At 39.4% G+C, this 16064-nt stretch overlaps 1 long non-coding RNA gene across 1 annotated transcript; it reads right to left on the bottom strand.

Annotated features, from left to right (window-relative positions):
* Positions 1-14240: 14240 nt before the first annotated feature.
* LOC107915696 (uncharacterized) lies at positions 14241-15686 on the bottom strand. Its single transcript, XR_001689260.2, has 3 exons — positions 14980-15686; positions 14760-14866; positions 14241-14677 (listed from the first exon to the last, which is right to left on the bottom strand). It is a non-coding gene; the product is annotated as an uncharacterized lncRNA (long non-coding RNA).
* Positions 15687-16064: the final 378 nt, after the last annotated feature.

The raw sequence follows: 16064 nt of genomic DNA, 5'->3' as shown, positions 1-16064 counted from the left end.
ATTAAGGAAGGGAAAGAACAAGGCTGAAGAGGATTTGAATAGTCTAAAAACAGATTACAAGAAGCTGCGATTGTCAATGAGAACTGTCGGTTTGGGTAAAACGTCAGAGCAGTGGCGACAAGAGATCAATGAGGAAAAGAATAGGGCCGATCAGTGGGAAAAGAAATTTCAAGATGCTCGAGCTCGAGAAAACGCTTTGGAAAGGAGTTTGTTAGAGTGCCAAAATGAGAAGGCAGGATTAAAGGCCAAGGTGGCAGAGCTAGAAAAGTCACTTCACTCGTACCGTAGTCGCAACTCCATGATCGAATTAAGAGCAAGCTTAAATAAGATCGAAGAACTGAAAGGAAAGATAAGGGAGCTTGAGGACGCATTACACAATTCTGAGCTACGAATGGAGCTTCTTGAGAGGAGTAATGATCAATGGCAAGAGCAATTCCATCATTCTCAAAGTCAGATTAGAGATAGAGATTACGTTATGGGCGAAGCTGTGACTCAAGTACGGGAAGTGGCTGATCATCTGCAAACATTAGCAGTTCAGGCCGATGTATTGAGTTTAAAATATGAGTCAGAATCAAGCCGAGGTCGAGATTTAGCTTGGCTTCTTAGGAAGGTTAAGGCTTTGGGTATAAAGGCGAAGCCGTATATGTAATTTATTTTATGTAAAGAAATTTGCTTTCTAGTTGAGTTTTCTAATGAAATTGAATTCGAATCAATGCCTCTTTTTGCATTCATCTCATACATTTGCATTACATCATATGCAGTAAGTTTCATAAAATGACCCTAATAAAATTAAATTATGACAGTTACCCTGGAAACCAACAAAAATCTAATCAAATATCACTACGGTACTCGTCGCCAAACAAAAGCAATGGATCAAAGGTTGGAAAGATTGGAACAGTTGCAACGAGAGATGCAAGATCAGATGCATGAACGACTGGAAGAAATCCAGCAGGACATGTTAGAATCCCAGAATATTGTGATGAACCAATTAAAGCAGCTATTGGCTGGAGGGAATAACAAAGGAAAAGACCCCGTAGTTGATGCTAGGGAGGATCACGATGACCCTGTTTATCCTCCAGGTTTCACTCGAACTAACATCCAAGCACAACCAGAGGTGTACCCACAGAGGGTACCGGTTACCATTGGACCTCAATATCTGGCTGGTACCTCGGTACCAGTGTATTTTCAAATGGGCTCGGGTTCTAATCCCGGGGATAATCCCACTAATCCTGTGGTCCCGGATCTGATGACGTGGCAGAAACAGACAAAATAAGAATGAACCTGCCAAAACAACTGGAGGACCGATGTAGATGGTTAGAGGAAAAATTTAGAGCCATGGAGAACATCGACTATCATCGCGGGGTTGACGCCAAGGATCTGAGTTTGGTCCCTGATTTAGTACTCCTACCTAAGTTCAAAATGCCGGAATTCGAAAAATATAATGGGACTAGTTGTCCTGAAGCTCATATAACTATGTTCTGTCGAAGAATGACAGGATACGTCAATAATGATCAGCTGTTAATCCACTGCTTCCAGGACAGTTTGATCGGATCTGCAGCCAAATGGTACAACCAACTGAGTCGTGCTAAAGTTAGTTCATGGAGAGACTTGGCGCAAGCTTTTATGAAGCAATACAGTCATGTAACAGATATAATGCCCGATCGAATTACGTTACAAAACATGGAAAAAAAGCCTAGCGAGAATTTTAGGCAATACGCCCAACGATGGAGAGAAGTGGCAACACAAGTCCAGCCACCCCTTTTGGAAAAAGAGGTCACCATGTTGTTTATCAACACTTTGAAAGCCCCGTTCATCAACCACATGTTGGGGAGTGCTACCAAGAGCTTCTCGGATATGGTAATGTCCGGTGAAATGATTGAGAACGCGGTAAGGAGCGGTAAAATTGACACGGGGGAAAACTTCAAAAAACCAACCCCAAGGAAAAAAGAGGGCGAAGTAAACAACGTAAACACATATAGCAAGAGCCATTCAAAACCGATTACTGTTGGCCCTCCAAAAATGATGACCACTAGTCACCAAGCCCCCTCAAGACAGGAATCCAACACAAGGCCCAACACAAGGACTAACACAGAGAGACTTCAATTCACGTCCATTCCAATAACATACGGGGAACTGTATCAGAAGTTATTTGATGCACACATAGTATCTCCATTTTATCTAGAGCCCATGCAACCTCCATATCCCAAATGGTATGACGCGAATGCCCAATGTGAATACCATGCAGGGATACCAGGGCACTCAATTGAGAACTGCACTGGGTTTAAAAAGGCGGTGGAAAGGTTCATTAAGATGGGGATTGTGAAGTTTGACAACTCATTAGGACCCAACGTAGCAGCGAATCCGTTACCCGATCATGCTGATAAGGGGGTAAACGCAATAATCGAAGGTGGGAGAAAGAGAATCAAAACCGACATTGCAGAGATAAAAACCCCATTAAGTTGGGTTTGGAGGCAAATGATAGAAAGAGGTCTCATCAAACAAGATTCAAAAGAAAGGCCCGAAGGAACGAAGACGTACTGTGAGTTTCATGCTGAAGAAGACCATGACATTCAAAACTGCACTGAATTCAAGGCCATGGTACAAAATCTGATGAACAACAAAGAGCTAGAATTTTATGAAGAGATCAAAGGACTGGAAAAAGGAGAAGTTTATGCCTCGGAGGAGGGGCCTACGGGAAAGGCCCAAAATCACCCGGTGGTGATTATTTCAAGGCCAACAAACACAGGATCTGGAATACAATTGGCACCAAGGGTCATAATCCAAAAACCTGTAGCATTTCTTTACAAGGATAGCAAAAAGGTTCATTGGAATTATGACTGCAATGTGATGATCATGGGAGAGGAGAACCTGATAAATGCTTCAGAAGAGGGTAATAACGCAGGCTTCTATACGCGTAGTGGAAAACGTTACGACCCGGGAAATACAAAAAGAGAGCCTATAAAAGGAAAAGCCTTGGCGGTTGAACAAGATAAAACGAAGACGACCGGAATTGAACCGCATATTAACACACCAGTGACTGAAAATGAGGCTAGAGAATTCCTAAAATTCTTGAAGCATAGCGAGTATAGCGTGGTGGAACAACTGCATAAGCAACCGGCTCGCATCTCAGTGCTCGAGTTACTTCTAAGTTCAGAGATACATCGTAATGCGTTAGTAAAAGTTCTAAATGAGACTTATGTCGCTAAAGATATCTCAGTGAACAAATTGGATCGCCTGGTTAACAATATAAATGCCGATAACTTCATCTTCTTCAACGATGATGAGATCCCGCCAGGCGGTATGGGATCTACCAAGGCCTTGCACATCACTGCCCGTTGCAAGGGGTGTATACTACCGGCGGTACTCATTGACAATGGATCGGCCCTGAATGTTTTACCCCTGTCCACATTAAACAGGCTACCTGTGGATAGTTCTCACATGAAATCATGCCAAAATATAGTGAGAGCATTTGATGGCACTGAGAGAAAAGTGATGGGAAGAATCGAGATACCTCTATTGATTGGTCCAAATACATACGAGGTGGACTTTTTGGTAATGGATATTAAACCATCTTACAATTGCCTATTGGGGAGGCCTTGGATCCATTCTGCAGGGGCTGTACCATCGTCACTTCACCAAAAGTTAAAATTGGTGGTAGAGGGTCGATTGGTGACTATAGGTGCAGAAGAAGACATCATTGTATCAGCCACCGATGATACGCCATACATAGAGGCTGATAGTGAAGCGATAGAATGTTCATTCTGATCATTGGAATTCGTAAATGCCACATTTGTCATCGAGATGAGCAAAATCCCAGAGCCTAAGATATCCAAAGCTACGTCAATGAGCTTACAGCTAACGGTGGGAAAGAGAGCATTGCCTGGAAGAGGATTTGGAAAATACCTCCAGGGAAGGGTCGAAGTACCGATCCTAGTTAACAAACAGGACCGTTATGGTTTGGGATATAAGCCTAGTGCGAGGGAAAGGAGGAAGGAGATGGAGAAAAAGCAAGAAAGGAGAAGAGCACATTTGGGCGGGATAGAAGCCAAGTGGGGACCGATAACCTTTCCCCATATATCTAAGACTTTTGTTTCAGGGGGAATTGTCCACCCTGAAGAGAAGGATGAGGTTACAGAAGGAAGGATTGAGAGGTTGGACATCAATGCCATATCCGCGGAAGAAAGGGTGGAAAGGAATTTATCGGGCATTCGTCCTTACGAACCTGGAAGTGTTCTGAATAACTGGACTGCAGAAGAGATCCCTGTAACATTTAGAACTAATTCAGAGTAATATTCAGAACACTTGTTGCCCTAAGCCTGGGGGTGATAAGAATCTTTTGTAAAAGGCACATGTCCAAAATCTAATTTCAGTGAAAACTTATCATTCAGTTTCATCTTGAGCAAATATTCTTTTATTCTTTTCATTCCCTTTATAATTATACTATGCATACAAGTATTCTTAGATTCTTTTATTTGGGCCTTCATTTGTTCCAATAACAGGTCTTCAGATATCAACGAGATGAGCGACTCTATTACTAATTCAGAGTCTCTATTTGAGCAAGACATGAGTATAGATAATCCTCAAGATTTTGAAGGTGACCAAGACAGCGTTTTATCTCCGGATTTGTTAAGAATGATGGAAGAAGAAGAAAAACAAATTCTACCCTATAAGGAATCAGTTGAAGTTGTGATCTTAGAAGAGGGCAGAGAGGTAAAAATTGGCGCTTGCATTGCCAAGGAAATAAGGCAAGACCTTGTTGAGTTGCTTCAAGAGTTTAAAGATGTCTTCGCGTGGTCCTACCAAGATATGCCAGGGTTAAGTACTGATATCGTGGTACACCGATTGCCTATAAAGGAAGAATGCAAACCAGTCCAACAAAAGCTCCGAAAGATGAGGCCTGATGTCTTGCTAAAAATAAAGGAAGAAGTTAAGAAGCAATTTGATGCTGGTTTCTTACAGGTGGTCAAGTACTCAGAATGGGTAGCCAATATAGTCCATGTTCCTAAGAAAGATGGGAAGGTGTGAATGTGTGTGGACTACAGAGACTTGAACAAAGCCAGCCCAAAAGATAATTTCCCACTGCCTCATATCGATACCTTGGTAGACAACACAGCCGGATACTCACTGTTCTCTTTCATGGATGGTTTCTCCGGGTACAACCAAATTAAGATGCTTTCTGAAGACAGGGAGAAGACCACATTCATAACGATGTGGGGGGCGTTTTGTTATAAAGTGATGCCTTTTGGATTAAAAAATGCGGGAGCAACGTATCAGAGAGCCATGGTAGCATTATTCCATGATATGATGCATAAAGAGATAGAAGTTTATGTTGATGACATGATCGCAAAATCCAGAACAGAAGGGGAACACGTGCAAGTTCTGAGAAAATTGTTTCTAAGGTTAAGGAAGTTCCAGCTAAAACTTAACCCAGCCAAGTGTACTTTCGGGGCTAAATCAGGAAAATTGCTAGGATTCTTAGTCAGCGAAAAAGGAATTGAAATTGACCCAGAAAAAGTTAAGGCCATACAAGAATTACCTCCGCCAAGTACTCAAAAAGAAGTTCGGGGTTTCCTAGGAAGACTAAATTACATCGCTCGATTCATTTCACAATTAACTAAGAAATGTGACCCCATATTCCGTCTTCTTAAGAAACACAATCCAGGTGTATGGGATAAGGAGTGCCAGAAAACTTTCGAAAAAGTTAAACATTACTTGTCCAACGCCCTAGTACTGATGCCACCTTGCGCTGACAAGCCACTAATACTATACTTGGCAGTATTTGAGAATTCCATGGGGGGCGTGCTCGGCCAACATGATGAGTCAGGACGAAAAGAAAGAGCGATCTATTATCTCAGTAAGAAGTTCACTGAATGCGAAACGAGATATTCGCCAATTGAAAAATTATGTTGCGCATTGGTTTGGACTACTCGGAGATTGAGACAATACATGTTGTACCATACGACTTGGTTAATCTCAAAGTTAGACCCTCTGAAATACATGATGGAGTCAACTGCTCTAAACGGAAGGATGGCCCGATGGCAAATTCTACTATCTGAATTTGACATAACCTATGTGAATCAAAAGGCTGTAAAAGGGAGCGCGATAGCAGATTTTCTAGCAAGTAGAGCCCTGGACGATTATGAGCCTTTGAACTTTGATTTCCCAAATGAGGATCTGATGTATGTGGCAACTACTGAAGCAAGCACACAAGAAGGCAATACTTGGAAATTAAATTTTGACGGAGCCTCAAATGCCATGGGCAACGGGATTGGGGCAGTCTTGGTATCTCCAAATGGTGATCATTATCCTTTCACCAGTAAACTAGATTTTGATTGCACAAATAACATGGTGGAATATGAAGCATGTATCATGGGAATCCGCGCGGCTATGGAACGTAAAATCAAGGTACTTGAGGTATATGGGGATTCGGCATTGGTAATTTATCAGCTCAAAGGCGAATGGGAAACAAGAGACCCTAAGTTGATTAGTTACCGAAGGATAGTCCTAGAATTGATTGAGGAGTTTGACGACATCACTTTTTGTTATCTCCCACGAGACGAGAATCAGATGGCCGACGATTTAGCTACATTGGCTTCCATGATCAAAGTAAATAGACCAGAGGATGTGAAGCCTATCCAAATGAGCATTTATGATGCTCCAGCCCACTGTTGTAACATTGACGAAGAAGAAGAAAAGGACGACAACCCTTGGTATCAGGATATATTGCGATACGTAAAAAATCGTGAATACCCAAACCAAGCAACTGAGAATGACAAGAGAATGTTGAGGAGGCTGGCCAGTGATTACGTCTTAGATGGAGAGATCCTGTACAAAAGAGGAAAAGATCAGGTGCTGTTAAGATGTGTGGACGCTGTGGAGGCCAAACAGATCTTGGAAGAAGTCCATGATGGTATTTGTGGAACACACGCTAACGGTTTCACAATGGCGAGACAAATCATGAGATTTGGATATTATTGGTCTACCATGGAAGGAGACTGCATCAAATATGCTAAGAAGTGCCATAAATGCCAGATTTACGGAGACAAAATCCATGTGCCTCCATCACCTCTTCACGTCATGACTTCCCCATGGCCTTTCTCCATGTGGGGCATGGACGTCATTGGGCCGATATCACCAAAGGCTTCAAACGGACATCGTTTCATTTTTGTAGTGATTGACTACTTTACTAAGTGGGTAGAGGCTACTTCTTACACCAACGTCACAAAGGCAGCTGTCAACAAGTTTTTAAAGAAGGAAATCATATGTCGGTATGGAATGCCCGAAAGGATTATATCTGACAACGCATTAAATTTGAATAATAGCACGATAGTAGAAGTTTGTAGTCAATTCAAGATCAAGCACCACAACTCATCGCCATATCGTCCGAAGATGAATGGTGCGGTGGAGGCAGCCAATAAAAATATCAAAAAGATTGTGGGGAAAATGACTGAGACCTATAGAGATTGGCACGAGAAGTTGCCATTCGCCCTCTATGCTTATCGAACGTCCGTCAAGACTTCTACCGGGGCAACACCATTCTCTTTGGTTTATGGAATGGAGGCAGTGCTACCAATTGAGGTTGAAATTCCCTCTCTCCGAGTTTTTTCAGAACTAAAGTTAGACGAAGCAGAATGGGTCCAATCCCGATATGATCAGCTGAACTTGATTGAAGAAAGGAGGTTAAGAGCTATCCGTCATGGTCAAATGTACCAGAAACGAATGATGCGAGCTTACAATAAGAAAGTTCGTCCTAGAAACTTCCATGAAGGGGACTTGGTACTGAAGAAGATCCTTCCCATACAAAAAGACTTCAGAGGAAAGTGGATGCCAAACTGGGAGGGACCTTATGTAGTAAAAAAGGTCTTTTCAAGAGGGGCATTAATTTTAACTGGGATGGATGGCAAAAGCTTGCCCAATCCTGTGAATTCGGATTCAGTGAAGAGGTACTTTGCCTAAAAAAAAAAGAGAGGCCAAGGCAAAAACCCGCAAAGAGCACCTTGAGACCAAAGGGGTTTTGAATTGAAAACCCAGGAATGGGCAATTCAAATTTTCGATCAAAGATGAGGCATAGAGTAGTTTTGTCTTCTCCGAATTAACAAGAATGAAAGATGCTACATCTTGGGGCATCAACAAAGCCTTCTAGGACTTCTAAACACATATCAAGTTCAAAAGGGTCCTTAAGAAGTTAGGGCAGAGAAGCTCATGCTACGATATCTGGGGCACCTATTTCCATTTTATTCATTTTTTGTATTTTTGACAAAATACATCATCTTGATTATTTTATTCTCGTTTTGTATTCTGGCAACATTCGCTATCTTGATTAATTTGTTCATTTAGAGCTTTGCTCTCAGCAAATTTTCATCTTATCCGTTGTGATAATCTTTTTTCATCTTATTCATCTCGTATCTCAGTAAAATTTGCTATCTTGATTTGTTTGTTTAGAGCTTTGCTCTCAACAAAATTTCATTTTGTCCATTTTGATAATCTTTTTCAAGCATTTTTCATTGAAATAACGATTAATGGACTGACAATACACATGCAAAAGGAGTTCTGCATATTACTCTGAAAGTTTCTAAATAATACGAGGACCTAAAACATGACTATTGTTTAGAACTAACCAAACCTAAGGGTTGGAAACGTTTGAGAAATGATAGTCTAAATAGCGTCTATTTCTTTAGGTTTTCTGTCAAAGGTACTGGCTGAACAAGAAGGCATCAGCGATAGAACCTTGATGAACAATGAGGAATGACAACCTAAGCATTAAAAATGGATCATTCTCATGACATTCTACAAATATAATACATACACATATAGTTAGGAGCATTTGATTCATTCTGATCATGTCATCCTAAACACTAGGCATAAATAGGTCCATGAAAGGGATTTTGCAGGTCATGTTCCCCAGAGAACAGATCAAAGAAACAAATCCTATACCCCTGAAGTTACAGTGGGATGGATTGAGATCGAAGAAAGCAGATCTTATCTTTCCTATATTGGTAGGAAGTAGACCGAAAAAGCAGATCTCGTCTTCATGTATTGGCGTGAAGTAGATCAAAGATAACAGGTCCGATCTTCCTATATTGGTAGGAAGTGGATCGAAGATGCAGATCTTGTCTTCCCATATTGGTGGCGAAGTAGATCGCAGAAAGCAAATCTTGTCTTCATGTATTGGCGTGAAGTAGATCGAAGATAGCAGGTCCGGTCTTCCTATATTGGTAGGAAGTGGATCGACGATGCAGATCTTGTCTTCCCATATTGGTGGCGAAGTAAATCGCAGGAAGTAGATCTTGTCTTCATGTATTGGCGTGAAGTAGATCGAAGATAGCAGGTCCGGTCTTCCTATATTGGTAGGAAGTGGATCGACGATGCAGATCTTGTCTTCCCATATTGGTGGCGAAGTAGATCGCAGGAAGTAGATCTTATCTTCATGTATTGGCGTGAAGTAGATCGAAGGTAGCAGATCCTATCTTCCTATATTGGTAGGAAGTGGATCGAAGATGCAGATCTTGTCTTCCCATATTGGTGGCGAAGTAGATCGCAGAAAGCAGATCTTGTCTTCATGTATTGGCGTGAAGTAGATCGAAGGTAGCAGATCCTATCTTCCTATATTGGTAGGAAGTGGATCGACGATGCAGATCTTGTCTTCCCATATTGGTGGCGAAGTAGATCGCAGAAAGCAGATCTTGTCTTCATGTATTGGCGTGAAGTAGATCGAAGATAGCAGGTCCTATCTTCCTGTATTGATAGAAAGTGGATCCAAGATACAGATCTTGTCTTCCCATACTGGTGGTGAAGTAGATCGAAGAAAGCAGATCTTGTATTCATATATTGGTGTGAAGTAGATCGAAGATAGCAGATCCTGTCTTCCTATATTGGTAGGAAGTGGATTGAAAAATAGACTCTATCTCCCTGTATTTGGCAGTGGAATAGATTGAAGATTGCAAATCTTGCCTTTCTGTATTTGGCAGCGAAGCAGATCGAAGATGGTAGATTTTACCTCCATGTGACTACAATGGAGTACATTGAAGCCGATAACTCTATCTCCCTGTATTTGGCAGTAGAATAGAGCAAAAAATAAGTCTTATCTCCCTAAGTAGTAGTGGAGCAGACTAAAAACACAAATCTCATCCCCATGGAGTCGTAGTAGAGTAGATTGAAGCTACAAGGCGTATCTGAAGTTGCAGTAGAGTGGATCGAAGCAACAAGATGTAGCAGGCTGGAATGAGGCTACTCGAAGAAAAGAGGCACACAAAGAAGTCAAGCCTCGGCGAGACCAGGCAAATTTGGTCTTTCTTAGTCTTTGCTCTATTCTCGTTACACGAAAACGAGCAAAGAGGGGCAACTGTAGAAGCCCAAATTCGCCGGGCCTAGTGCCAAAAATAAAACAAAATAAATAAAATGCCACAGTCCATTAAAGCAGGCCAATATGGCCTAAATCAGAAAATAAAATACCCAGGCCCAGAAATTAAGAAACCCTAGCCCACCTATCTTAACATTCAGCAAAAATAAACCCTAGCCTCCTTAACTCTTTTCAGCCGCCAGCCTCCACGCATGCCCACTACCGCCACTGCTCTCCTATCACCGGCCACCCATGCTTCTGACACCTGCAAACAGAGAGCCACATGCAACCAACAAAGCAGAAAACAACAGACGAACGATCCAAATAATAAAAAAAACAATAAAAAATATAAAAAAAGTTGTAATCCGGCTATAAAGGCCAAAGCTGATCACTGTTTTTGAGGGGAGGAGAAGGGGGATTTTCTTTGTAGAAAACGGATATCAGAGAAATAAAAATTAAAAAAAAAACAAAAGGTTGTTGTTTTCTTCTTTGTTTTTCGATTCATCTATTTGTTTTATTTATCTTTTTTAAGAAAAACTATTAATAAAGAGGATAAAAAGGGAAAGAAAAACTCACCTGAATCGGCCTCTGAAGCCGTCGTCGTCGTCGGCCCTTCTCCGTCGTCGGACGCGAGTTTAGGAAGGGGCGGAGGCTTTCCGTTTTCCCCTCGTTTCACCGTTTCAGAGCCTTGGTCTCTGAACGCACTCCAAAGCTCTGGTGGGAGACGCCCTCGCATGGCTCCGGCCACCGGGCAGTACGGAGGCGTGACGGCGGCGGGGCCTCTAGCCTTGGAACCCTAGCACAGAAAGGAGAACCCCCATTTTTATTTTTTTTAGATTCTTTGCAAAAGAAAAATGAAACTGTAGGAGGCAGATTTTTTTTAAGCTTTTATTGATTAAAACGGCGCCGTTTGAGGGAGGGTGACCAGCTCATTATTGCCCTAATGGGTAATCTTCGCCTTTGGTCCCTCCAATTTTTCGGTGCATTCAATGCTGCCTCTTGTTTTATTTTAATTTTGGCCACATATTTTCCGTTGGTTCCAATCCAGTCCTAAGCAAAATGATGCGCATAAGGACGGGGGAATATTCGCGGCCAGTCCCCCACATCCTCAGCGCATTTCATTTCGATCACTGGCTATCCTTTCTTTTATTTATTTACAGCTTCAATCCCCAGATTCTGATCAGATTTCTAATATAGTCCTTGGTCCATTTTTTTATATATATATATTTTATATACTCTTTTATTATCATTTGTTTCAAGTTTTTTTTGTTTTTATTTATTTATCATCTATTGCAAATTGATTTGCACGCTATTTATCTAATTCTTTTAATACATTATCTCTTTTAAATTTATCTGTACCATGTAGTTTAAATTGCTTCTTATGCTATTTATTTTTGAAATTCTTTGTATTGTTTATTTAAAAATTGTTTTATTTTGTTTATCTCAAGTTTCTATACATTAAATGCTTTATGTATTATTTTGTCTTATGTTAAAATATATTATATATGCTAATTATTTTAAAATATTTTGTACCTTTTTCAACTCTACCTTTTTAAGAAATGTTTCATTTATTATCCATTTTAAGTTTTTTTATATTCGTTATTTCACACTTTTACATGTACATATACATTATTTATTTTAAAATTTTTCATATATAATATTTTTAAATTATTTTGTATATATTTGATTGTAAATTTCGTTTTTACATTATTCATTTAAAACTCATTTATTATCATTTTAAATTTGTTCTACATTTTATTTATTTTAATCTGCCCTATACCACTTATTTTTGAAATTGTTATATATGTTATTTAATTTATTCATCCTTGATTATTAATCTTAGTTCTCAAATAATGTATGTTGAGTGTGTATTGTCGCTATGTATACCATAATTTGTTTACTCGTATTTTCATATTGTCGTCATTCATCAATGTACCCCTTTACTTACACATTGTTTTAATATTACGTCAACTTTTTACCCAAATTCATAAAAAGGGAAAATTTTGGAAATAAAGGCAATACTCGACACTTGGGATCTTCGAGAGAATTGGGCCCTAACGTGCTGGGTTCTAATTTTTTTGAATCTGAATAATCGAGAATGCTCTTTAACAAAAAATATAAATAAAAGCTCATTATCGGGATTTCAATATGTTGTGTCCTAACGCATTGGATATGACACATAGTTTTCTCGATATGAGGATTTTTCAAAAATAAAGGCAATATTTCGTATTTAGAAAATTCGAGAAATCGTGCCCTAACTTACTGAGCTTCGATTTTTCTCTCGTTGATTCTAACTAACTGGATATCCTTTTAAAATTAAAATAAATGAGGTTTAAATAAAAAGTGAAATGCAAATTTACTCTCAAAATATGAGGTGCCGTGTCCTAACTTACTGGATGTGACATCTTGTTAATTCGAGATAAGAAGGCATTTCTCATTTTGATTTATTCGAGTAATTTTTAAAATAACACAATATAAAGAAGGATCGTATTTTTTAAATTCTTTTTGAGTTTTTAATTTTCGACATAAAGACATTAAATAATCAACTAAGGTACCAATTTTGGGCGTGTTGAGGGTGCTAATCCTTCCTCGTGCGTAACCGACTCCCGAACCCGTTTTTGGATTTCGTAGACCAAACTCGTTGTTTTAATAAAATCAAATCATTTATTAAAAACAACCGTTTTACGAGGTGACCCGATCACACCTCATCAAAAAAAGATTGGTGGCGACTCCCGTTTTCGTTTTTATTTTTAAAAAACCCAAGTTGACCCCGTTTTGTCAAAAAAATGGTGCCAACAGCAGTTAAGCTCGACATGAGCAAAGCCTATGATAGGGTTGAATGGAGATATCTGAAAGAAGTAATGCTACGTATGGGGTTCGCAACTGAATGGGTGGAGTTGGTTATGCAGTGCATTACCTCAACGTCCTATGCAGTAAATATTAATGGGGAAAGTGGCAGAATTTTTAGACCGACTAGAGGCTTGCGTCAGGGAGATCCACTGAGCCCTTTTTTATTTTTGATATGTAGTGAAGGATTATCATCCTTGATGAGAATGGCATCACAAGCGGGGTTGATAAAGGGTGCAAAGGCCAGTAGAAGAAGCCCAAAAATCTCACATTTACTTTTTTTGCAGATGATTGCATTCTTTTCGGGGAAGCATCAGAGAATGGGGCAAGGGAGATAAAAGAAATTTTGCAGGAATATGAGAAGTGCTCTGGGCAATGTGTTAATTTTAATAAATCTAAAATATTCTTTAGCACAAATATTTCAGAAGAGAAGAAGGACGAAGTTTCGGCGATACTGGGGGTAAGATTTTAATTAATATGGAGCGTTATTTGAGGCTTCCGAGTGTTGTTGGTAGACATAAGAAAGAATCCTTTCAGCATTTAAAAGAGAAGATTTCCACTAGACTTGATGGGTGGAGCATTAGAATGTTGTCCCAACTTACGCCATGTCGTGTTTTTTACTACCGAAGACTATGTGTGGAGATATTGAAAATGTTTTTGCTAAATTTTGGTGGTAAAAAGTGCATAGTAAAAGGGGTATTCATTGGTATCAATGTAAGTATTTATGTCGGTCTAAAGAAGAGGGGGGTTTGGGCTTTAGAAATATGGCTAAATTTAATATATCATTATTAGCCAAACAAGGATGGAGAATTTGGAAAAATCCAAACTCCTTAGTAGCACAAGTTTTAAAAGCAAAATATTTTCCAAATGTTGACTTCTTAAATTCACAGTTAGGGAACAATGTTTCGTACACATGGAAAAGCATTTGAGCTTCTAAGGGTGTGTTAACGAAGGGAGTATGCTGGAAGGTAGGCAACGGTAAGAACATCTCAGTAAGTAGTGATTATTGGATTCCAGATTTATCGCTCTATAGATTATCAGATTTAAATTTAAATTTGAATGACAATAGAGTTACGGAATTTATTGATCATAGTAGCAGAACATGGAAGAAGGAGTTAATAGAAGCTGCCTTTCCGGAGAATGTTGCCGAGAAGATTCTGAGTATTCTGTTGTCGGAGGTACCTCATGAAGATTTCCAAGTCTGGCGCGCTGAGGCGTCGGACGGGTTTACAGTGCGCAGTGCCTATAAACTATTACAAGGTACTAAAGATAATCCTAGAGCTTTTGCTTTTCAAGACGACTATAAGGACTTCTACAATAAATTATGGCCACTGGATATACCTTCCAAGATTAAAATTACAATGTGAAAGATCTCGTGGAATTTCCTAGCTACACGAGTTAATCTGGTATTTAAAAAGCTAACAAATACAACAGCGTGCCCCCGGTGTGGCTTAAGACCAGAGAATATGGATCACCTTTTCCGGAAGTGTCCTGTTTCAAAATCAGTATGAAGAGAGTTATCATATCATCAGTGTTTACAGGATAATCAGATGGATTTCTCTCACTGGCTAACCTGGGTTTTTTCACAGAGCTCGACTTCCCAATGTAGAATATTTTGTTGTGCACTATGGGCTATTTGGAGAGATAGAAATGCTAGGGTTCATAAGAAATGGGGCAAATCTGGAAAAGAAACAGGGAGATATGTTCAAAGCTACATAACAGAGTTAAACGAGATTGATAAAAGTAGACCAAAAGCCCCTGTAACTGTCAAAAAATAGAGAAAGCTTCCTGACCGGATGGTTAGGATCAACTTTGATGCAGCATATGATGGTAGACAAAATAGATCGGTAGTGGGAATAGTAGCCAGAGATAGAGAGGGTTCAGTCCTCCTTTCATGTTTAGAGATCCATCATCGAATAACTTCAGTTTTTGCGGCGGAGGCAGTAGCATGTCAGAAAGCTCTCCAAACAGGAATTGGCATTAAATGGGAAAGTATTATTATAGAAGGAGACTCATTATCAATAATAAGAAAATGCAAGGAAAAGAACCTAGATAAATCTTGGGTAAGTGCGTATATATATGATATTCATCAGCTAAGGTTAAAATTTAAAGAGTGCAGTTTCGAATATGTCCCAAGATCAGCGAATAGTCTTACGCATATCCTTGCAAAGGAAACATTGAAAAGAAATGAAGGAGTTTACCAGGCCGGGAGGGTCCCTGAAGATGTGGAAGTTCAAGCGGCATGTGAAAGAGTGAGAGAGCCCGATTGAACCATAAAAGGGAAGGAGTGGAAGGAGGGGAGTCTGAGAAGGTGGAGACAGTTATGATTAAAGGATGTCATTGGAAGGTTGGAAACGTCTTGAAGAAAGAAAGGAAGATTTGAAATGAAAGGACGGTAAAGGATTTGACGCTGATTGGGCAAGTAGAACAGCAAGATTTAATCTGCTTCAGATTTTAGTTTTCCTCTTTTACGTTTTTCTCGGAGAGTAGGTTTATTTTATTATTTTATTATTCAAGTTATTTTAGGATGGGCCAAGTTTATAACTGGTGTCCTTTTCTTTATTTTTTAAACAATTGCTTGTGTAAGTGTGATTTTAATAAAAGCCTAATCTGAAGTTTATTTCAAAAAAAAAAAAAAGTATATCAACTTATTAGATCTCTATCTTTGCGGGGTTTTTTTCTCAACAATAGCATATTTAAATATTAAATTGGCTTGATCTATGATTTAAATATTTAAGATGATATTCCTTTTTAAATTTTTGATTCTATGGGCTACTTATTATTTTAAGTATATTATTTGTTCATAAAAATGAATATTGACTGGCTTATTTATGTCGTTATAATAGGTTCTATAATTAAATAATATATTCGACTAAAG

Source organism: Gossypium hirsutum, chromosome D10 (assembly GCF_007990345.1).
Source record: "Gossypium hirsutum isolate 1008001.06 chromosome D10, Gossypium_hirsutum_v2.1, whole genome shotgun sequence".
NCBI lineage: Eukaryota > Viridiplantae > Streptophyta > Magnoliopsida > Malvales > Malvaceae > Gossypium > Gossypium hirsutum.
Note: the sequence above shows the minus strand (reverse complement) of the source record. Positions and strands in the feature narration are given on the sequence as shown.